Here is a 24,503-nt window from a genome sequence, read left to right on the forward strand (position 1 = left end):
TGGGACTTGTCAAGTTAGGTGTGTTTTGACTTGCTTCTAGAATCGTATTTCTGATTTTATATGTACAAGACAAAGACAGTTGTTTCTGTTAGCCCTTGGCTCCAGCTGATTTGTTCTGAGATTATGTGTAGGAGGTCCTGAAAATTTACTGAGGAAGCAGGGTTATTTTTAAGAAGGAGAATTTTGTTGGATTTTTGTTTAAGTCCTTTCATCATAATAAGGAATGTCTTAAGGGCAGTCATTATAATTTTTTTTTCCTTTCAATTTGATCCTCACATAAGTATCAATATGACAGATGTTTATGATGACAGCTCCCACAAAATGTTTTCCTTTTAAATACAGCCAATTTAAAGGATCCATCATCTGGCAATTGGCAAGTAGGCTCTTATATTAATTTCAAACAGCAACTCAAACCAGTAAGGTGTTGTTGTTTTTTTTTTTATTGCTTAACCAAAGATGCAAGAAACATAATACAAGAGAGTATTTACCACTCACAAGATCCAGAAAGTTCATTTCCAGAGTTAGTCAAAAAAGTAAAAGCGTTTTGTTGCTACAGGTGGTATGAATGATGTAGTGAAAACAAGCTCTGTAGTGTCCCACAAAACGTGGGGCACTCCAGCCATAAGCTCACTAATTCATGACACCAGGCAGGCACTACTGGCATGAGGCTTTCCAGTGCTAACAAGAAACACAAGCTGAGATGACAAATGCCCTTTATGGACCAGGACCCCTTATGACAACCCCCCCTGAGAGCTGGCCCAACCAGACAAAGGGAGTGCTGCTGGTGACTTCATGTCTTGGAACTCCAGTCTATTCAACAAGCCACCAGATATACCCCAGTAAATGTATCTCCTGGATGGCAGAGATCAGACAGAATATTCTCACTGGACAAAATGATGAGCTCTCAAGATATAAAAGAAGATGGAAGGTAAAGTCTCATCTGGTTTTTAGTTATGGGAACCACAGCAAAGTTTGTCTAAATAGACGCAGGTCTGGTGAGAATTGCTAACTCATCACTCTGTGAGGCTGGCTTGAACAGCAGGCTTATAGAGCCTATGCCTGCTGTCCTGCCCTATGGTTCCTGCTCCTTATGACAAATGACACAACAGACAAAGTAAAACAGTGACCATGTTTGAGAAGAAAAGAATCCCTAAGTTTCCCTAAGTCCAAGGAACTAGCTACGCAAATATTATCTCCTGCTAATCTAAATTTAGAGAGAAAAAAGGGACTCTGACCACTTTCCCTCGCATCAGACCTTGAAGGCAGAGATCTGGAGACTGACATGATAAGACATCTTACCTTCTGCGGCCTTTGTCAGATGTCCCAGGATCTCTCAGTAGCAGCAGTCTCAGGATGAGAAACATCCTGGCTGGCTTGCCAACTGTCAGGGAGGGAGAAATTTATGCCTCTATGCCTCTTGGGTTCCTGTGAGTGGACTAAAAATAAAATTGACACAGACAGATTAACAGGAGAAGAAGAAACAAATTGTAATTCATGTGCACGGGGGTGTTTTAGAAATGGGACCTGAAGAAGTGGCCAAAGCAGGCAGCTTTTATATGTTTCATACCTAGAAACAATACATTTTTGAGGAATGGACAGGACAAATAAACGTAAGTTTTGAGAGCTCAATTAGTGAAGAATCTAAACAGAATTTGAGCTTGGGGTAGTAAATTAAAGACATTTGTGTATACAGACTTCTCTGGCTGAATTCTCTATTTTTGGCTATCAGGGTGTTCTTCTACCTCCAGATGCAGGCAGTGCATCTTTCATATGACAGACGTATTTCCTGCTTTCAGAGAGACAGAAAAGAGGGTCAAAATATTACTCCTGCAATGGCCTTTTCTTAAGTAACCTGAATACAAGGTAATCAACATGTCACTGTGGCATATTTTGGGGCAACCTGCATTGAGCCCCAACAGGTGAGATGCACAAGAGCCACTCTGTTGACACTTTCTGCCTTGAACTGGTAGAGCCAAATCCCAATGCACTAAAAGAGCATTTTAATTGGGTTATCTTGAGTAATTTACAAATTCTAAGAGGGGGCTAGATTTTGGTGGGGAAGAAACAAATAAAAATAGACATGGTTTAGATAGAAGGGAAACTGGAAAGGACTAAAAGAGTTGGTACATGACAAAATTCCAGGAACTTTGAGTTGCTTCCAGGTAGGAAATAAAAAAAACCTCCACACCAAAATTAAATAATAAATGGTCTAACATGGAAGAGATACTTAATTTTACTTGCTAAAGCAAAATTTTGACTGATTTGGTATCGTTCTGTCTGAAAGTGCTGCATTTCCCCTGACATATGCTGGATTTAAGAAAACATTCCTACAAAGGAGGGTGATATTGTCTAGGTAAAAATATTAACTGCCATTCATAAAACATGTAATATTTGCCAGGATTTTGATGGGTACTTTATACACAATACAAACATTCCCAAAGTCATACAGTTCAGTTCAGTTCAATCGCTCAGTCGTGTCTGACTTTTTGAGACCCCATGAATAGCAGCACGCCAGGCCTCCCTGTCCATCACCAACTCCCAGAGTTCACTCAGACTCACGTCCATCAAGTCCGTGATGCCATTCAACCATCTCATCCTCTGTCATTCCCTTCTCCTCCTGCCCCCAATCCCTCCCAGCATCAGATCTTTCCCAATGAGTCAACTCTTCACATGAGGTGGCCAAAGTATTGGAGTTTCAGCTTTAGCATCATTCCTTCCAAAGAACACAGTCATACAAGTTAGGATTTATCAAATTCATTTGGCAGATGAAGAACTTGCATTATTCTCATATTCACAAGGTGGTAAGTAACAGAGCTAGACTAGACTCCTGGTCTGAATTTCTCTAGGGCACACTCTTTTCTACCACTCCTACCCTGACGTTGACCTTGTGTATTTTTACGCACTTTTCTTCTCTCTATTCTGGAATATATTTCAGGTGATTGAAGGAACAATAAAAATAAAAAGTAGTGTGTGCCCAAAGTACTGGATTGAAATACATAACCAGGGCAATAAGAAAACCCAAATAAGTGAGGGGTATGAATAATGAAAAGAAGCTTACTACCTGGTAACAATATGATCATTTATATGTGCAGTGTCAGTTAACAATGAAATAGGGGGGTCTCATGAAATTATCAGGCTCAGCCCACTTCTGTAGCATGCAAGTCTCATAGAACAGAAGTTGTATCGGAAGCCAAGTCTGGGTGGTAAAGAGAAGAAAGAAATTAGCATGTTTTTTGCATTTTTCTCTGAGAGCTCAACTCCTATCTAAGTCCTCTACCTGGCACTTCAGCTTCCCTATCTTACATCATTCCTGGGACACAGACCCATTGCCGTCAAGACTCACAGTGGAGATAGTACTTAAGAATTTGCATGGATGTGGCTTTTACAAGGAAGCCATTCATTAAAGAGACAGGAGCTGAGACAGGACTCGGGTGCAGGACTGGAGAACACCACCCGATCGTTTAGGGAGTCCTGCAGGGACAGCCTTGTACCTACTCATAGACCTGTGCCATCAGGCAGCTTCTTGCAAGGAAGGTCTCAAGTAGGTGAGGACCTCATTGTAAGGACAGTGACAGAAGGAAGTGCCCAAGGTCCTGAAAGGAGTGTAATTGAGAAGCCTATGTGAAACTGTGGGTGTCCTCCACTCCCAGAGGGGGCGCCAGAGATCGAGGCACTATCTATGGTGAGGCGCTCACTTCCTCCTAGGTAGTAGCTAGCACTCACTTCCTGCTAGGCGGCCAAAGAAGGAGAGCGAGTTTGCCTCTGGCGGTGGCGCGTGGCCTCAGGCATGTAAGCATTTCCAGGCTCTAGCAGGAACCGAGTCAAGGTGAGGAGCCTGAATGATGAATGAGAGACTCCCCCCAAACCCCCAACCTCCCCCACCCCGTGCTGCCGCAACCCCCGTCTTTGCCTTGCACCCTGCTCCGTGCCTCGCCCCCTGCCCCATGCCTCGCCCCCTGCCCCGTGCCTCGCCCCCTTCCCCTTGCCTCGGCCCCCCTCCCCTGTGCCTCATGCCCACAAAGCCCTGACACTCTGGTGGAGGAAGATTCCTGCCCAGAGGCTATCCGGGAGGTGAGGACCTTGGTTGAAGTGGGTGGCCCCAGTTTAGAGGGGGAAGAAGACCCTAAAAAGGGTCTGAGAGAGGAAATTCAGGTGGAAAGTCTGAACAAGGCCCTGGTTGTTGCTCTCAGAGGACCCAAGCATGGCGGTCAGGTAGAGGTGAGCCTTCCTTTTCTATATGATAGATTAGGAGCTCGACCACCTTGCCCTGAAGGAATTCGAGGAGGCAACTCTGAGTGAGGTCTGAGGGGACCTCCACCCCAGAACAGTGAAGTGGCACAGGACTTGTGGTTTCGTCAAGCTTGGGAAGACCCAAACAGGGCGATCAGGCTGACTTCTTTGAGGAGGGTCTCTGAGATTGTGAGGGTGTTGGTTTTTTAGGGGAGGGGCCTCAAGGTAGCAGATGAAAGCATTCTTGGGTGGCCAGGGTTTGGGATGAGAACCCTATGTGAGGACAGAGTGAATTCCTGCCCTGCTGGCAGCCTGGTGTGTCTGTGCAACTGGTGACGTGATGACCGACACTCATTTTCTCTTATGTTATCTCGAGGATGGAATGGTGAAGGGATGGGGGGCGGGGGGCGAGGCAGGAAGGCAGCACGTGGGGCGAGTGAAAGATTTTATTTATAAGGGGTAGTTTATTCCCCCACAGTAGGAGGATTTCCAGATCTTTCCAGGAGTTGTATGGGATACAAAAGAATCCATCTGCTATTCTCAGCCTTAGAGACCATGGGAAAGTGGGGGAACCCTCAAATGTTACTGGGTTGCTGTCTCAGGAGAGGCTGGCAGGAAGACAGAAATCCCAGATCATGCAAAGGGTCAAAGGAAAGATTGAAAGGACTACCAAAAATTGAATCAGTTCAATTCAGTTTGGTCACTCAGTCATGCCTGACTCTTTGTGACCCCATGGACTGCAGCATGCCAGGCTTCCCTGTCCATCACCAACTCCCAGCTCTTAATTAAAACTCATGTCCATGGAGTTGGTGCCATCCAACCATTTCACCCTCTGTCGTCCCCTTTTCCTCCTGTCTTCAATATTTCCCAGCATCAGGGTCTTTTCCAATGAATCAGTTCTTCCCATAAGGTGCCCAAAGTATTCAGCTTCAGTATCAGTCCCTCCAGTGAATATTCAGGACCGATTTCCTTTAGGTTTGACTCGTTTAATCTCCTTGCAGTCTAAGGGACTCTCAAGAGTCTTCTCCAACACCGCAGTTCAAAAGCATCAGTTCTTTGGTGCTCAGCTTTCTTATACTCCAACTGTCACATCCATACAGTTCAGTTCAGTCGCTCAGTCATGTCCAACTTGTTGCGACCCCATGAATCACAGCACGCCAGGCCTCCCTGTCCATCACCAACTGCCGGAGTTCACTCAGACTCATGTCCATCGAGTCGGTGATGCCATCCAGCCATCTCATCCTCTGTCGTCCCCTTCTCCTCCTGCCCCCAATCTCTCCCAGCATCAGGGTCTTTGCCAATGTGTCAACTCTTTGCATGAGGTGGCCAAAGTACTGGAGTTTCAGCTTTAGCATCATTCCTTCCAAAGAAATCCCAGGGCTGATCTCCATCAGAATGGACTGGTTGGATCTCCTTGCTGTCCAAGGTACTCGCAAGAGTCTTCTCCAACACCACAGTTCAAAAGCATCAATTCTTCGGTGCTCAGCTTTCTTCACAGTCCAACTCTCACATCTATACATGACCACGGGAAAAACCATAACGTTGACTAGACAGACGTTTGTTGGCAAAGTAATGTCTCTGCTTTTGAATATGCTATCTAGGTTGGTCATAACTTTCCTTCCAAGGAGTAAGCATGTTTTAATTGCATGGCTGCAATCACCATCTGCAGTGATTTTGGAGCCCCCCAAAATAAAGTCTGCTACTGTTTCCCCTGTTTCCCCATCTATTTGCCATGAAGTGATGGGACCAGATGCCATGATCTTAGTTTTCTGAATGTTGAGCTTTAAGCCAACTTTTTCACTCTACTCTTTCACTTTCATCAAGAGGCTTTTTAGTATCTCTTCACTTTCTGCCCTAAGGGTGGTGTCATTTGCATATCTGAGGTTATTGATAGTTCCCCCGGCAATCTTGATTCCAGCTTGTGCTTCTTCCAGCTCAGCGTTTCTCATGATGTACTCTGCATATAAGTTAAATAAGCAGGGTGACAGTATACAACCTTGACGTACTCCTCTTCCTATTTGGAACCAATCTGTTGTTGCATGTCCAGTTCTAACTGTTGCTTCCTGACCTGCATATTGGTTCCTCAAGAGGCAGGTCAGGTGGTCTAATATTCTCATCTCTTTCAGAATTTTCCGTAGTTTGTGGTGATCCACACAGTCAAAGGCTTTTGCATAGTCAATAAAGCAAAAATAGATGTTTTTCTGGAACTCTCTTGCTTTTTTGATGATCCAGTAGATGTTGGCAATTTGATCTCTGGTTCCTCTGCCTTTTCTAAAACCAGCTTGAACATCTGGAAGTTCACCGTTAACATACTGCTGAAGCCTGGCTTGCAGAATTTTGAGCATTACTTTACTAGCGTGTGAGATGAGTGCGGTTGTGAGGTAGTATGAACATTCTTTGGCATTGACTTTCCTTGTGATTGGAATGAAAACTGACCTTTTCCATACATGACTACTGGAAAAACCATAGCTTTGACTAGATGGACCTTTGTCAGCAAAGTAATGTCTCTGCTTTTTAATATGCTATCTAGTTTGGTCATAGCTTGTCTTCCAAGGAGCAAGAGTCATTTAATTTCATGGCTGCAGTCACCATCTGCCATGATTTTGGAGCCCAAGAACATAAAGTCTCTCATTGTTTCCCCATCTATTTGCCATGAAGTGATGGGACTGGATGCCATCATCTTAGTTTTTTAAATGTTGAGTTTTAAGCCAACTTTTTCACTCTCCTCTTTTACCAAGAGGCTTTTTAGTTCTTATTTGCTTTCTGCCATAAGCATGGTGTCATGTACATATCTGAGGTTATTGATATTTCTCCCAGCAATCTTGATTCCAGCTTGTGTTTCATCCAGCCTGGCATTTCAGATAAGTTAAATAAGCAGAGTGACAATAGATCACAAAAAATCTAGGCCCCACATTTTTCATTCGAAACTTGCAGGCTCAGGGCAGGACTGTCAGGCTGAGGCTGACAATCCACATCAAATCTGAGAGAGAAGAGTATGAGGTTAGTCTGACGTTGCAGCCACCAGTCAGCAGAGGGGAAGTATACCAGGTACTGCCTGGAGACCAGGTGAGCATCCTTAAGGAGAACTGAGGACCCATGCAGCCCCTGAAAGAGTGGGTTCCACATAGCTCTTAGTTCGTATCCTCTGACAGAGAAAAGGGCTAAGGAACCCCTTCACTTCCTCCTCTGGGGTCTCTGGGAAGTGCTGACTTTGGTTTGAGGTGTCAGTTTCAAAGCATCAGAAAAGAGGAGGCTCTAGACCTGCCAACAATTGACTATATGAGTATGATGACCCTGACTATAAACTGAGAATACCCTCAAACCCAGAAGCGAGGCTCCCTACTGCCAGCCCCTGCTGTCACCCTAGTATACCCCTAGCAGGGTTGGCAGGCTGGATTCTAAGGCTCTAATATCCTCTACAGTTTTCTCAGGGGACAGGCTGATCAAAACAGAAGCCTTGAGAGGTCCTCGACCAGTGCCCCCAAGGACCCTGCAGAGGTGGCTTTGGTTAAAGCCAAGGTGGAATCTCCCTGCTGAGGTGCTTACAGCATCTTATTCTCCTTCTTCCAGGTGCCCACATCTTCTGAGCTCCTGTCTATACTCCTTCCTGCTGTCCCTGACCATGCCTCGAAGTAAGAAGAGTAAGGCCCGTGGTGGTGATAAATGTCCCCAAGCCCAAGGCAAGACCCAGAGTTGTGGTGGTGCTCAGGCCATAGCAACAGCAGAAGAGGAGTCCACTACCTCCTCTCTTCAGTGTGAAGATATTACCCAGAGTCTGCCTGGTGCTGAGTCATGTAGCACTTCTCGGGAGCGTCAAAGAGTACCGACCATCACCACTACTGCTCTCCTTTCTTACACTAGATCTTGTGAAGCATTCAATGGCCAATCCAAGTATAGGGCACTTGCCTATGAGGTCCCACCCTTCACTGAGACCCCAGGAACTGACTGTTTAACCAGGAAACCTAGCTTGTTGGAGCAGTTCCTTCTGTACAAGTATAACATGAAGCAGCTCATGATGAAGGAAGACATACTGAAGATTATCCACCAAAGCCACCATGACCGATTTGCTGAGATTCTCAAGAGAGCCTCTGAACGCATTGAGCTAGTCTTTGCGGTAGATCTGAAGGAAGTTGATTCAGTCGTTCCCTGCTATAATCTGGTCAGCAAATTGAAACTCCCCAACAATGGGAGGGTGCGTGGTGGAAGAGGTTTACCCAAGACTGGTCTCCTGATGAATCTCCTGGGTATGATCTTCCTGAAGGGCAACTGTGCCGCTGAGGAAGACATCTGGAAATACCTGGATACAATGTGAGTATATGCTGGAAGAAAGCACTTTATCTTTGGAGAGCCCAGAAAGCTCATCACCAAAGATTTAGTGAGGCTGAAGTACCTGGAGTACCGCCAGGTTGCCAACAGTGATCCTCCACGTTATGAGTTTCTCTGGGGCCCCAAAGCACATCTTGAAACCAGCAAGATGAAAGTCCTGGAATTTTTGGCAAAGGTCAATGATGCTGTTCCCAGTGACTTCCCCACTTATTATGAAGAAGCTTTGCAAGATGAAGAAGAGAAAGCCCAAGGCATGCATGCAGCCAGGCCTGACACTAATGTCAAAGTCAGTATACCTCCCAGGGACATGCTCAATATTATCATCCCACCCATAAGGAAGTATGTGAAGTTTTTACCCCCAGCCAGGAAAATATAACATCACAATAGTGATTATATTCTTGGAAATGTGAAAGAATCCCATAGTATAATAGTTAGGATAATGGAATAGAAAAAAAGTAAAACATGGTCAGTGTTAGTTTTTCTTGTTCCTTTTAGTCTTTAGCTTTGTTAAAGTAATTGATTTGTGCTCTGAGTTCCTTAGCTGCTTCAAGAAAGTAAGAGAAGTAAAATGCTAGTAAAGTAAACCTTGTGTTTATTGGCTCTTTTATCCATCAAACATTGAAAATCTGCTCTTGGGAAGGCTCAATGCTAGTACTGGGGATGCTAATATAAAGAAAACCCAGCCTCTACTCAACAGAATTTTAGAGCTTATGAGTTACACTCATTTGAGTAAGATACTGAAATATTCTCTATGACTTAAAAGTAAAGTAAAAAGAATGGTTGAAGTGGAGGGTATTCCTTATGATGGCCCTGCCTGCCTGGCTGCTCAATCACTTAAGTCATGTGTGACCCCATGGATGATAGCCCACCATGCCCCTCTGGTACATGGAATTTTCCCAGAAAGAATACCGGAGTGGGTTGCAATGCCCTCCTCCTGGCGATCTTCCCGACCCAGGGATTGAACCCACATCTCCTGTGCCTCCTGCATTTCAGGAGAATTCTTTGCCACTGGGTGATGGCAGTTAAGTGTAAATTTTCTGAGTAAGGCAGTTAGGGACTTTAGGAAACTATGAGTCCTCAGTGGAATGTAATTTTCATTGCCATTGTGTGGTGGGGTAGTTGAGGTCCTGAAGTGGTGAGTAGAGGCCAAACCTTCCAACAGTTGACAGAAAAAACCCTGTATCAATCTGCCAAGACTGCTGTAACAAGACCATAGATAGGGTGGCTTAAACAACAGACATTTATTTTTCACAGTTACAGAAGTTGGGAAGTCCACAATCAATGTGCCAGTGGATTCTGTTCCTGGTGAGAGCTCTCTTTCTGGCTACCTTCTCTCTGTCCTCACATTTCGGAGAGAGAGAATTCTGGTCTCTCTTGCTCTTCTTCTAAGATACCTGATTGCATCATAGGTGCCCCATCCTCATGACCTCATCTAAACCTAATTATCTCCCTAAACTTTCACCTTCAAATACAATTACATGGACACGGTGGGAAGGAGAAAGTGGTTAGGGCTTCAACACATGAATTTTGCCAGGGACACAAACATCTAGTCTATAATGGCAAACTGCTGCTACAAATTATTTTGGGATTGTGGATAAACTATAGAAAAATTTCCGCCAGGGGCAGGAAAGGAAGGTGTCCTTTTCTCTCATTCTAGTGCAGATGAACACAGTGTGCAAACTAGGTGTTGTAGGCACATCATTTCCCGGGAATTTCTGAAAATAATGGAGACGTTCCCCTTAGGTGAGATGCCAAGAAACCACTGTGCTGGCACTGTTTGCCCCAAACTGGGAGAGCCAGGGTCTGATCCATTATAAAGGCATTTTAACTAGGTTATCTTAAGTAGAGTTTGGCAAACTCTTGAGGGATAGCTTTTTTACGAGAGTGTAATGAATGTAAACAGAGCTGGTTTGGATGCAAGGGCACCTGGAAGGGATGGTAGGGTTAATCTCCTAGATAGATGACATCTAGGAGCTTGAGCTGTACCCAGCTAGGGACAACAACTCCATACCTAAATTAAATGATAAATGCTCAAATGGGTAAAGTTAGTTTTGCCAGCTAGAGAGACTTTTTGGTTGATTCAGTATTCTTTTTCTAAGAATAGTACATGTTTGAAATTTCCTGAGTTAAACATTCCAAGGGAGGTAAATGGTATCATCTGAGATGAAAATAATATAAATTACTGCTATTCTTTAAATATTGGGTGATATTTGCTGGCCCTCTTGCCATGTGATTTATATATGGTACATACATTTCAACCATCTTACAAGATAGGGCTTACCAAACTCAGCAGATGAAGAACTCACAGTTTTCTCAAGTTCACAAGACTGGTTATTAGCATAGCTGGGAACAGACTCCTGGTCTGAATTTGTCCACAGGCCATACTGTTTCATTCCTCCCAGCCTGGGGCAGCCCTGTCTCTTAATTCACTTCTCTTTGCACTGTGTATCTCAAATAATAAAAAGGCCCTTGAAGTTAAAGTGCTAAAAGCAAGTCTACTGAAGGGGAGAGTGAATATGAGAATAGATCAGTATGTGGGAACTGTCCCTGGGTTTCATTTTCCTAGGATCCTACCAAGAGCTAGCTCTGTCCAGAAACTAGTATTTTGTTCAGCTACAGTTCTTTCCACCATTACAGCGTCCTCTCCTCTCCTGGCCCCAGACTTCCCCAGTGTGTCCTTCCAGCTCTGGAACCTGACCTCCTGCTGACTAGTTCTTCTCTGCAGCCTCTTCTGAGGGCTACACTCTGCTCTCAGTGGAGTTGACAGTCCATATCTTCTGCTGTCCCCGCCCCCCTACCCCCCACCTTAGAGCATCTCAACTCCCTGGATATCACTTCCTTTATCATGGATGTGTACCATCTTTATTTTCCTATTTATGTGGTAATTTGGAGATCTTTATTTCTCTGTCTCTCTCTTTTCATTATTTTTTAAATATTGTCTCTTTTAATAGATGGTTTAAATAGCTTCTGAGTACATTTATGTATCACTTGTTTATACATTTATTGCTGTGTATCAAGGTTGCAAGTAGGAATTTCTATATTTTGTGAATCCAAGTGGGACATTTTCATTCTTATTTTTTGATTCGGAATGGGTAACATAACATTGGAATAGGTGTTACTTTAGAAAAGTAAAGTATGTCGGTAGAAAAATTGTTGTGATCAGGAAATAGAGCAAAATAAAGTAAAAGATTGTCACTTCCTGTCTTCCTTATCTTTAGTCTATTGTACAGTAAAAATTAAATGATAAATACCTGCATTTGTTTAGCTTAGCTAAGAATTTAGGAGAAATTAAATCTTAATAAATTAGATACTATGCTTCTGGGCTCATTTATTCCCTTAACACCAATTGGGCATCTGCTCTTTGGAATACACTGTGTTATTTCTGGGTGCTAGGATCTGTATGTCTAACAGCTGTCATCTTTTAATGAAGATGGTAAGATATTATGGTAAACCAGAGGGCAATTAAAAAGAGAGTGAGGGAGTTGAGGTCTAGATAAATGCAATGAAGTGGAAGCTAAGTTTAAATGCTCCAAGCTACGTCCACTTGGGAAATTGCAAGCTCTTCAGACTAAAGTTTAAGTTTAGTTATGTCCTGGGGAGTTTAGTGGGAGTGAGGAACAAAGGCCAGCTCTGTGCAAGATGTATCTCAGAATGGAGAGACTTAAGCTTGGAGCACAATGACACCTTTATCACTGGATATAATGACACCTTTATCATTATGTAATTCCCTTCTTAATCCCTGATACCTTTCTATTCTCTGAACTCTTCTCTGTCTGTAATTAGTACAGCCACTCCCACTTTATTTTGATTACTGTTACCAAGGTATATCCTTCTCTGTTCCTTTACTTTAATCTGTGTCTTTGTATTTAAAGTGGGTTTCTTTCTTTAAACAACATACTGTTGGGGTTTGGTTTTTGGTCCACACTGATAATCTCTGCCTTTTAATTGGTGATTTTAGACTGTTGATATGCAAAGTAATTATTGATGTGATTGGGTTAATATCTACCGTATTTGCTACTGTTTTTGTATTTGTGCCCATTTTTTTCCTCTTGTTTTTTTTTATACTCTTTTTGCTCTGTTTGTGGTTTTTAGGCTAATTAGCTTGATTGGGGGAATAATTTCACAATGTACATATATATTAATATCACATTTCACACCTTAAGTATGTGTAATGTTTATTGGTCATTCATGTTAATACCTCAATGAAACTGGAAACAATTAGTTGAGTTTTTATGGGATTCCAATTTCTATACTTTAGCATATCAATTATTTTTAAAAATTTATTTTCAGTGGTGGCCCTAATGTTTGTAATACACATTTACACCTAATTCAAGTTCACTTTGCAATAACCCTCTATTATTTTACGTATAGTGCAAGTAGCTCATAATCACAGAGTAGTCCTAATTATACCCTCCTGTCCCTTGATTATTCCTCTTATTCATTTTGCTTAAACATAGGCCGTAATTGGAATTCCCAGGTAGCACTAGTGGTAAAGAACTCACCTGCCAATGCAGGTTTAGACATGTAGGTTCGATCCTTGGGTCGGGAAGATCCCCTGGAGAAGGGCACAGCAATCCACTCCAGTATTCTTGACTGGAGAATCCCATGGACAGAGGAGCCTGGCAGGATACAGTCTATAGGGTCCATCAGAGTTGGACATGAGTGAAGCAACTTAGCATACATGCAGGCCATAATCATCTAAAACATTGTTGCAATTATAGTTTGGAACAAACTGTTACCTGTTAGATTAATTATGAATGAGAAAAATATGTTTTCTTTCACTTCCATTTATTCTACCTCTAATTCTCTTCTTTTTAGAAGGATTCAATATCATTTTCCTTCTTTTTGAAGAATTTCCTTTATTTCTTACAAGGTCGATCTACTAGTAACAAGTCTCTTCAATTTTTGTTTGTCTGGAAAAGTCTCTATTTGTTCTTCCCTTTTGAGGGATAATTTTGCAGGATAGAGAATTCCTATATTTTTTCCTCTCAACACTTAAATGTTGAGAGGAAAAAATACTCCCCTTTTTTCTGATGTTTATGGTTTCTGAGGAATAGTCAAACATAACTCTTATCTTTGCTCTTCTACAGATAGGCTGTTTTTCCTCTAGCTTCTTTTAAAATTTATCTTTATCTTTGATTTTCTGCAGTTTGATGTGTGGGTTTTTTTGTTTGTTTGTTTGTTTGTTTTTGTTATTTGACACCATATCATGTGGTTCTCTAATTCTCAGCAGACAGTGACTGGGTGTCCTACAGATATAACTCAATTCTGACACTGTCTACCTGGAGAATGCATCACAGCCCCCAGGTTAAAGGTTCAGTCCTACACGACTGAGTCTACTTCAAATGCCAGTCACAGGTCCCAAGTGGCTACTTGTCCATCTGACCTACTGGCTACAAAGTTCAAAAGCGATTCACAGTTCTACACCCTTCTTAAACTGGACCGGATGGCTATGTGGACTTGGAATAATTTCCCTTGTCCCATATAGAAGGATAGAGAAGGCTAGAGCTGGGTATTTTATTTCTCCCAAGCCAGTTTGGCTCTGATAAAACTTCAATAGATTAGTTAATTAGTTCAGTCACTCAGTTGTGTCCGACTCTTTGCGCCCCATGAATTGCAGCACGCCAGGCCTCCCTCTCCATCACCAATTCCTGGAATTCACTGAGACTCACGTCCATCAAGTCAGTGATGCCATCCAGCTATTTCATCCTCTATCGTCACCTTATCCTCCTGCCCCCAATCCCGCCCAGCATCAGAGTCTTTTCCAATGAGTCAACTCTTCGCATGAGGTGGCCAAGTACTGGAGTTTCAGCTTTAGCATCATTCCTTCCAAAGAAATCCCAGGGCTGATCTCCTTCAGAATGGACTGGTTGGATCTACTTGCAGTCCAAGGGACTCTCAAGAGTCTTCTCCAACACCACAGTTCAAAAGCATCAATTCTTGGGCGCTCAGCCTTCTTCACAGTCCAACTCTCACATCCATACACGACCACAGGAAAAACCATAGCCTTGACTAGACGAACCTTTGTTGGCAATGTAATGTCTCTGCTTTTTAATATGCTATCTACGTTGGTCATAACTTTCCTTGCAAGGAGTAAGCATCTTTTAATTTCATGGCTACAGTCACCATCTGCAGTGATTTTAGAGCCCAGAAAAATAAAGTCTGACACTGTTTCCACTGTTTCCCCATCTATTTGCCATGAAGAGATGAGACCGGATGCCATGATCTTTGTTTTCTGAATGTTGAGCTTTAAGCCAAAATTTTCACTCTCCACTTTCACTTTCATCAAGAGGCTTCTTAGTTCCTCTTCACTTTCTGCCATAAGGGTGGTGTCATCTGCATATCTGAGGTTCTTGATATTTCTCCCGGCAATCTTGATTCCAGCTTGTGCTTCCTCCAGTCCAGCGTTTATCATGATGTACTCTGCATATAAGTTAAATAAGCAGGGTGACAGTATACAGCCTTGACGTACTCCTTTTCCTATTTGTAACCAATCTGTTGTTCCATGTCCAGTTCTAATTGTTGCTTCCTGACCTGCATACCAATTTCTCAAGAGGCAGGTCAGGTGGTCTGGTATTCCCATCTCTTTCAGAATATTACACAGTTTATTGTGATCCACACAGTCAAAGGCTTTGGCATAGTCAATAAAGCAGAAATACATGTTTTTCTGGAACTCCCTTTCTTTTCCCATGATCCAGCAGATGTTGGCAATTTGATCTCTGGTTACTCTGGCTTTTCTAAAACCAGCTTGAACATCAGGAAGTTCACGGTTCACATATTGCTGAAGCCTGACTTGGAGAATTTTGAGCATGACTTCCCTAGAGTGTGAGATGAGTGCAATTGTGCGGTAGTTTGAGCATTCTTTGGCAATGCCTTTCTTTGGAATTGGAATGAAAACTGACCTTTTCCAGTCCTGTGGCCACTGCTAAGTCTTCCAAATTTGCTGGCATATTGAGGGCAGCACTTTCACGGCATCATCTTTCAGGATTTGAAATAGCTCAACTGGAATTCCATCACCTCCACTAGCTTTATTCATAGTGATGCTTTCTAAGGCCCACTTGACTTCACATTCCAGGATGTCTGGCTCTAGGTCAGTGATCACACCATCGTGATTATCTGGGTCACAAAGATCTTTTTTGTACAGTTCTTCTCTGTATTCTTGCCATCTCTTCTTAATATCTTCTGCTTCTGTTAGGTCCATACCATTTCTGTCCTTTATCAAGCCCATCTTTGCATGAAATGTTCCCTTGGTATCTCTAATTTTCCTGAAGTTATCTCTAGTCTTTCCCAATCTGTTGTTTTCTTTCTTTGTATTGATCGCTGAAGAAGGCTTTCTTATCTCTTCTTGCTATTCCTTGGAACTCTGCAGTCAGATGCTTATATCTTTCCTTTTCTCCTTTGCTTTTCACTTCTCTTCTCTTCACAGCTATTTGTAAGGCCTCCCCAGAGAGTCGTTTTGCTTTTTTGCATTTCTTTTCCATGGGGATGGTCTTGATCCCTGTCTCCTGTACAATGTCATGAACCTCATTCCATAGCTCATCAGGCACTCTATCTATCAGATGTAGGCCCTTAAATCTATTTCTCACTTCCACTGTATAATCATAAGGGATTTGATTTAGGTCATACCTGAATGGTCTAGTGGTTTTCCCTACTTTCTTCAATTTAAGTCTGAATTTGGCAATAAGGAGTTTATGGTCTGAGCCACAGTCAGCTCCTGGTCTTGTTTTTGCTGACTGTATAGAGCTTCTCCATCTTTGGCTGCAAAGAATATAATCAATCTGATTTTGGTGTTGACCATCTGGTGATGTCCACATATAGAGTCTTCTCTTGTGTTGTTGGAAGAAGGTGTTTGTTATGACCAGTGCATTTTCTTGGCAAAACTCTATTAGTCTTTGCCCTGCTTCAGTCCGTATTCCAAGGCAAAATTTGCCTGTTACTCCAGGTGTTTCTTGACTTCCTACTTTTGCATTCCAGTCCCCTATATTGAAAAGGACATCTTTTTTGGGTGTTAGTTCTAAAAGGTCTTGTAGGTCTTCATAGAACCGTTCAACTTCAGCTTCTTTAGCATTACTGGTTGGGGCATAGACTTGGATTACTGTGATATTGAATGGTTTGCCTTGGAAACGAACAGAGATCATTCTGTCGTTTTTGAGATTGCTTCCAAGTACTGCATTTCAGACTCTTTTGTTGACCATGATGGCCACTCCATTTCTTCTGAGGGATTCCTGCCCGCAGTAGGAAATATAATGGTCATCTGAGTTAAATTCACCCACTCGAGTCCATTTCAGTTTGCTGATTCCTAGAAAGTCAACATTCACTCTTGCCATCTCTTGTTTGACCACTTCCAATTTGCCTTGATTCATGGACCTGACATTCCAGGTTCCTATGCAATATTGCTCTTTACAGCATCGGACCTTGCTTCTATCACCAGTCACATCCACAGCTGGGTATTGTTTTTGCTTTGGCTCCATCCCTTCATTCTTTTTGGAGTTATTTCTCCATTGATCTCCAGTAGCATATTGGGCACCTACTGACCTGGGGAGTTCCTCTTTCAGTATCCTATCATTTTGCCTTTTCATAGGCTCTGATAATATAATTTATCCTGATGGCAGGTTTTGTTAAGGACAGAGTGTTCTGGCATATGTCAGCTGATTACTTTTTCCTCTCCCTGCAGGAAGCCCAAAGGGATTTTTTTTAGTCTTAACTGTGAGAATCTGGTAACACTCCTGGATGTAAAATTCACAAAATGTAAAGAATTGTTAACTCTCAGACTTTTCCAGAATGAGCTGCCTAGAAATTTCTCAATTATAGTTTAGATTTTCCTACCCTGCCACTGGTTCCCATTGAGGTTTCTGTTTGTTAAGTTCTGATTCTCTGTATTGACCTGACAGCCCTTCCAATTAGAGGGGCAGCAGTTTTCTCTGTGGTCTCACCTCTCTGGCTGCTGTAACAAGATTTATTGATTTTTTTTTTTGCAGCTTTTTATTTGTTGTCAGGATGGAATGACAACTTCTAAGTTCCTCACATGCCAGAGAGGAAACTCTAACTTTTATTTCAATTATTCTTTCTGTCCCTTTCTCTACTCTGAGACTCTTATTTTACTTATGATTTCATAACTGATGATGTTCCACAAGTCTCTTAGGCATTTCTCATTTTCCTTATTTATTTTACTTTCTGTTCCTCAGATTATATAATCTCAATTGACCTGTCTTCTGGTGAGTCTTTCTTTGGCCTGCCCGAATCCCCTACTGAATCCCTCTAATGTATTTTTTATTTCTGTTACTGTACTTTTCAACTCCAGAATTTCTATCTTGTTCATTTTAATAATTTTTAAATCTTGGTTGCTGGTCTTTATTTGGGGAAACACAATTCTTAGTTTCCTTTAGTTCTTTGTACATGATTTTCCTTACCTCTTTGGTAATATTTAAATGGCTGATTTAAGGTCTTTGTTTAGTAAGTCCAATATCTGGTCTTCCTCCTGTACAGTTTCTATTAATCTCCTTTTTCTCTACTTTTTTTCACTGCATACCTCATGATTTTTTCTTGAAAACTATACATTTTGAATATTATAATGTGTTAACTTTGATATCAAATCCTTCCCCCATTCACAGCTTATTTTTGCTTCTTCTTATGGTTTCTGTTTGTTTGCTTCATTAATTTTCTGAACTCACTTTTTAAGATATGTGTTCTTTGTAATGAGTGGTCACTGACTCTGTTCAATTAGTTGATTGTGACTTGACACATCAACTTGACAATCAATTAATTGATTAGTGACTTGACAGAAATTTCTTAATGCCTGAAATAAAAAATATAAATCACCTCCATTTTTTGCAGATGGGCGATATGTGTTTGTGTTGGACTCCAGATTCTCAGAAATATATAGTAGCTTTAGAAAGCTCCTTTCCCCCAAAGCATCTCATTCTTTTTTTTTTTTTTTTTTGTGAGCATGGATTATTTTATTGGATGCTTTATAAAAAGTCCAAGCACACACATACTGTGCCCCCACCAGGAAGGGAGGGGTTCACATTAGTTGTTCTTATACCTTCAGGATAAGCCTCTCCCCACAAATATTTGTATCCCAGCTACAAAAATGGAGTTGCAAAGGGTATATATAAGGATATGATATTTTTCTTGCTCTTGTTATAGTACAAACAACTGAAGGTGACTACCGATCTGTGAGAGTAAGAAAGGGGAAAATCACTTGACAAAGGGATGGAATGTCTGTCACCTGCAACAAGTAGCTGACTCATCTGCTATTAACAGGCACCTACCCTAAATTACAGGGACCCGAGCACATGAAACTGGAGATGACGCCTTTTGGTTTGTCTATGGTTTGTTCCAACTGTCATCTTTCAGGCCTCAGTGGCTTATACCCTTAGCTCTAAATATTTCTGATAAACATTTTGCAGTAAAATGCCTCTTCCCTGGGAGAGTTTAGAAAAATAAAGGAGTCCTTTGAACGCATCCTTCAGGGAGCCATTGGATAGGCCAAAACAACCACAATTCCCTCTGAACAGGCCACTTTGCCCTCTCTAAAATAAGGAACCCATATCTGGAAAATTGGCTCCCTTCCTTAAGGCCAGTACTCTTTGGAGGAGCCAGGTAAGAGGTAGATGAAAATTCCATGAAGTTTGCTTATCAAGATTCAGGCTCCCCCTTTTTCTTCTAATCAATGACTTTATCTTTCTTTTTTAAATTGAAGTATAGTTGATCTACAATATTGCTCAATGTTTTTTTTTTCCTCTGTATAGCAAAAAGATGCAGTTATACATACATGCATATATATATATACATACACACACATATTTTTCTCCATTATGGTTTATTATAGAATATTTAATATAGTTCCCTGTGCTACAATGGTAGGGCATTATTGTTTATCTATTTTATATATAGTAGTGTGTATCTGCTAACCCCAAAATCCTAATTTATCCCTCACCTACCCCTATCCCATTTGGTAACCATAAGTTTGTTTTTTGTATCTGTGAGTTTGTTTTCATTTTATAAATAACCTCATTTGTGTCATATTTTAGATTCCATACATAAGTGATATTATATGGTAATTGTCTTTCTAACTTATTTCATTAAGTATGATAATCTCTAGGCCATCCATGTCACTACAAATGGCATCATTAATTCTTTTTTTAAAGATTATGTAATTCCCTTCTTAATATTATAAATTGGATCCACAGTTGCATAGCCTAAAGAATGATGAAATCATTAATTTTCCTCAGAAGGCTTTGGATACACTGACAGTGTGACCACAGACAGGTTATGTAAATAAAGTAACACAGCCACAATGTCACATGCATAATTATTAGAAAATAAATATGTTAAAATAATAATTTCAAAAAATGGAAATATATCAACTATTTTGGCATGCTAGGCTTATGCATGCAGGTCAGATAATAAAATAGTAATACTCATTCTTACAAAGATGCATACAGTGAATACTGACAGGAGATCCCTGAGAATTAATATGTACAATTGCTTCCACTGCATGAAAAGAAATTGTAAAAATTGAAATTTAACCCATAATGCTAAAATACTGCATTGGTCCAAGGCACCTGCTATCCATGAATATTGATATTAAGGCAATATTTGGAAATTTAGAAGTTTGGCATATAAGTATTATAGAGATAATATACATTACAGCAAGTTAAAAAAAAAAAACACACACAAAACTTTAATGTGACTATTTCATGATATGGTCCAATTGTGTATAAAATTTCCTCTAGAGAACCAAATAAGGTTTTTGGAACAATGTGTAAAACAGAAGCTAAAATTTCCTCCTTTGCTTGCCAGTTATGTGACTATACTTATTAAATAGTCTTTCAAACTCTCCAATTACTTTAGTTTTTACAAACGGAGTTATTCATTTTGCAAAGAAAAGATACTAATTTCTTGATTTTCTGTTTGTCTAGCATAAAGTGTATGTCATGAGAGGAGGGGGATTCTTAAACTGCAGCAAACTAAGTAAATTTCTTAACAAAATCTTTAAAATGCCACACTATTCTTTGCAAAATACAAATACTATATTATATAACTTATTTTTGTCAAGCCATACCAAACACAGAGCACAAATTTATGTAGATTAAAATGATTATACTTACCTATAACTGAGGGACAATTTTAATCCTAGTACCACCTCATACCAGTCAGAATGGCTATCATTAAAATGACTACAAATAGCAAATGCTGGAAAGAATGTGGAGAAAAGGGAACCCGCCTACACTGTTGGTAGGAATATAAGTTGGTACAGTCACTATGGAAAACAGTATAGAGTTTCTTCAGAAAACTAAGAATAGAATTACCATATAATCCAGCAGTCTCACTCCTGGGAATATACCAGGACAAAACTATAATTCTGAGAGATATATACACCCCTATGTTTGTAGCAGCACTATTCACAATAGCTAAAACATGGAAACAACTTAAATGCCCATCAACAAGGGAATAGATAAAGAAAAAGTGGTGCACATATGCAATGGAATACTACTCAGTCATAAAAAATAAAAGTAAAAAAATTTTAAAGTAAATAAAGCCAAAAAATAAAAGTAACTGGAAAACTCACAGTAAAGGGTTTGGGGAGGGTCCAGAGGGGTTCCTGAATCTAGTTAGGGGAATCTTTCAGATCCATGACCTAACCTGGCTAATATCCAGAGCCTCCTCAATGTACTCCTAACAAGGAAGAAAAAGCCATGGTCTCTTCAAGAACCCGAGATGAAGCAGAGAAAGAGAACAGAACAGAAACAATGCACATGGTGCTATTTTCAGACTGGGGAATCAAGGGCTCCCAGATAATGGACCCAATTGGGACCACCAAGACAGAGGAGAAGGGAGTGGAAGACAGAGGCTGACCCATTATATAATTATGATCCTAAACAGAATCCAGGAAGCAGAAAAGAAACCCAGCAAGTGGAATAAGATAAAGGAAATTGATCAGAGCCAACAAAAAACCCTTTGGCATTCCTAGAGCCTCAGGGGATGCCTCTGAATCTATGCTATTGATGATTGAGTTCTTGGAAGGAAAGGCAATCCTGAGGTGCTATTTCTCATTTCCCAAAGTGCTTCAGCATTAGGCATAAATTTCAGAAAGTGGAAATAGAACCAGATAGCCCTACTTTTCGCTTGGTCAAGGTTGCCTACCAGGTATTTAATAAACAAGCTATAGAGGAGGAAGTGGAGAAAGAAATGGCAACCCACTCCAGTATTCTTGCCTGGAGAATCCCAGGGACAGAGGAGCCTGGTGGGCTGCCGTCTATGGGGTTGCACAGAGTCAGACACGACTGAAGCGACTTAGAAGCAGCAGCAGCAGAGGAGAAAAAGTCAGAGGATAAAAAGGCCCAGAGACCCACCTACTGGCTATTGCTCTCTGATGTCAGTCAGCATGAGAATTTGGACTAACTGCCCATGGAGACTCTCTTCTCTGGTGAGTGACCCCAAGCCCCATGGAAAGATAGAAAGCCAAGGAAACTGGGACCCAATAAGTGCACCATAGTTAAACAGGAAGGGCATTGGAAGAGAGACTGCCTGAAGGGGGATAGAAATTGCATATCCCAGTCACTACCCTGGAAGGCAGGTTGTCCAAGTAGAAAAAGGATGACAGGGCCTAAGCTGGCACTCCAGCTGACCCTGAGGAGCCCTGAGTGACTTCAGATAGAGTGGGGAAGGCTGTTGAGTTCTTAGTCAACACCAGTTACTCAGTTCTGAACACCAGATCATGCAAACTCAATTCACAAGAGTTGTAAAATTATGAGAGTATCAGGGAAGGCCTAAGAATGGATATTCACAGAATCATTTGAATATCAATTGGGTGAACACACACTTATCCATTCCTTTCTGTGTGTCCCTGAATGCTCTATACCCTAATAGGAAGAGAGATATTATATAGATTGGGGGCTACTATCCACCTAAAGACAGACAAATTGGAATCTGGGATCCCCTTAGAAAAAGGGCATAAGATCACAGTGTTAATGGCTGAGAATATACCTCCCTGGACAGAGCAAGTTGATCTTTCCAGAGTTATCCTACAGTATGGGCCCAGGGATGGGTGGAACAAACTGTAGGAGCCAGTGCCATGATAGTCCGTCTAAAACCTAGACATACATGTCCCAGTAGAAAACAGTATCTTCTTCTTCAGGAGGCCTTGTTGGGCATAACCCCTGTTATACAGGGCCTAAGTGACCAGGGCCATATTAGACCATGACAATCAGCCTGTAATACCTCCATTCTCCCTATATTTACAAGTGACAAGTGTTAGTCGCTCAGTTGTGTCTGACTCTATGTCGCCCCATGGATTATAGCCCACCAGGCTCCTCTGTCCATGGGATTCTCCAGGCAAGAATATTGGAGTGGGTTGCCATTCCCTTTTCCAGGGGATCTTCCTGACCCAGGGATCAAACCCAGGTCTCCTCCATCACAGGCAGATCCTTTACCATCTGAGCCACCAGGGAAGCCTCCATTATCCCTATAAAGATATCCAATAAGGAATACTGGATGGTACAGGGCCTCAGGGCAGTCAGTGAAACCACTGAGGAGGTACATCCAGTAGTCCCTAGTACCTATACCTTGGTGGCTACTCTATTGTCCACCAGGACTTGGTATTCTGTACTGGATTTAAAAGATGACTTCTTTTGTATTCCACCAGCTCTCGAGTCACAATAAATTTCTTCTCTTGAGTGGCAGGATCTAAAAGTACCACAAAAACATACTAGAGACTGAGAATGGATTAAGTTGGCAGAGTAGAATATGGAGCTCACCTTCCCCCACAAACACATCAAAAATACATCTACATGTGGAACAATTCTCACATAAAACTAACCAGAAACTGGCAGAACTTCTATACAACCAAAGATTATAGGCAAGAAATATTTCCATGTAACCAGGTAGGACAGAAAAAAAGTATAGGGTCAGGACATCCCTCCCTGGAAGGATCTGAAAGGAAAAGAAGAGGACCCTCAACACAGGAGGCAAGTGTGTCAAGCCACAGACTGGACATTCTATGCAGAGGAGACAAGCCCCTTTGATGGCTGGGAAATTTACTGGGATAGGTAGAAAGTCGGGAGAAGCCTAGATTCTTCTCACAAGGAGTCTACACATGCTAGCTTGCTAACACTCGGCAGAGAGCAAATAGGACCTAATTAAACTTCAAAGGTTTGCACAGCAGAGGAAACCATCAACAAAATGTAAAGACAGCATATGGAATGGGAGAAAAATATTAGGTTGGCCAAAAGTTCATTCAGGGCTTCCTTCCCATCTTATGAAAAATCCAAATGAACTTTTTGTTCAACTCAATATTTGCAAATGAAGCAACTGACAAAGGCTTAATTTTCAAAATATACAAAGAGCTCATACAAATCAACATCAATAAAACAACCCAATCAAAAAATGGGAGAAGACCTAAACAGACATTTCCCCAAAGAAGACATACAGATGGCCAACAGGCACAGGAAAAGGTGTTCAACATTGTTAATTATTAGAGAAATGCAAATAAAAAATGAGATTTCACCTTGTACCATTTAGAATGGCTATAATAAAAAAAAATCTACAAATAATACATGATGCAGATGGTGTGGAGAAAAGGAAACCTTCCTACACTGTTGGTGAGAACATAAATTGTTGCAGCCACTATGGAAAACAGTATGCAGATTCCTGTAAAACCTGAAAATAAAGCTACCATACAATACAGCAATTCCATTCCCACGTATATAACTGGAAAAACAAACATTTTAATTTGAAAAGATGCAGGCACCCCAATGTTCATATCGGTTCATTTCAGTTCAGTCACTCAGTCGTGTCCGACTCTTTGCAACCCCATCAGTCGCATCACCCCAGGCCTCCCTATCCATCACCAACTCCCAGAGTTCACCCAAACTCATGTCCATTGAGTCCGTGATGCCATCCAGTCATCTCATCCTCTGTTGTCCCCTTCTGCTCCTGCCCGC

The 24,503-nt window shown here is 41.4% G+C and overlaps 1 pseudogene across 1 annotated transcript; it reads left to right on the plus strand.

Annotated features, from left to right (window-relative positions):
• Window positions 1-3,725: 3,725 nt before the first annotated feature.
• LOC147339992 (melanoma-associated antigen B5-like) lies at window positions 3,726-9,140 on the plus strand (annotated as a pseudogene). The gene is made up of 2 exons (XR_015158542.1): window positions 3,726-3,826; window positions 7,801-9,140. The product of XR_015158542.1 is annotated as a melanoma-associated antigen B5-like (transcript).
• The last annotated feature ends 15,363 nt before the right edge of the window (window positions 9,141-24,503 follow it).

The sequence above is a fragment of the Bos grunniens genome, chromosome X (assembly GCF_055505025.1).
Source record: "Bos grunniens cultivar Pamir isolate PY7600 chromosome X, Bosgru_T2T1.0, whole genome shotgun sequence".
NCBI lineage: Eukaryota > Metazoa > Chordata > Mammalia > Artiodactyla > Bovidae > Bos > Bos grunniens.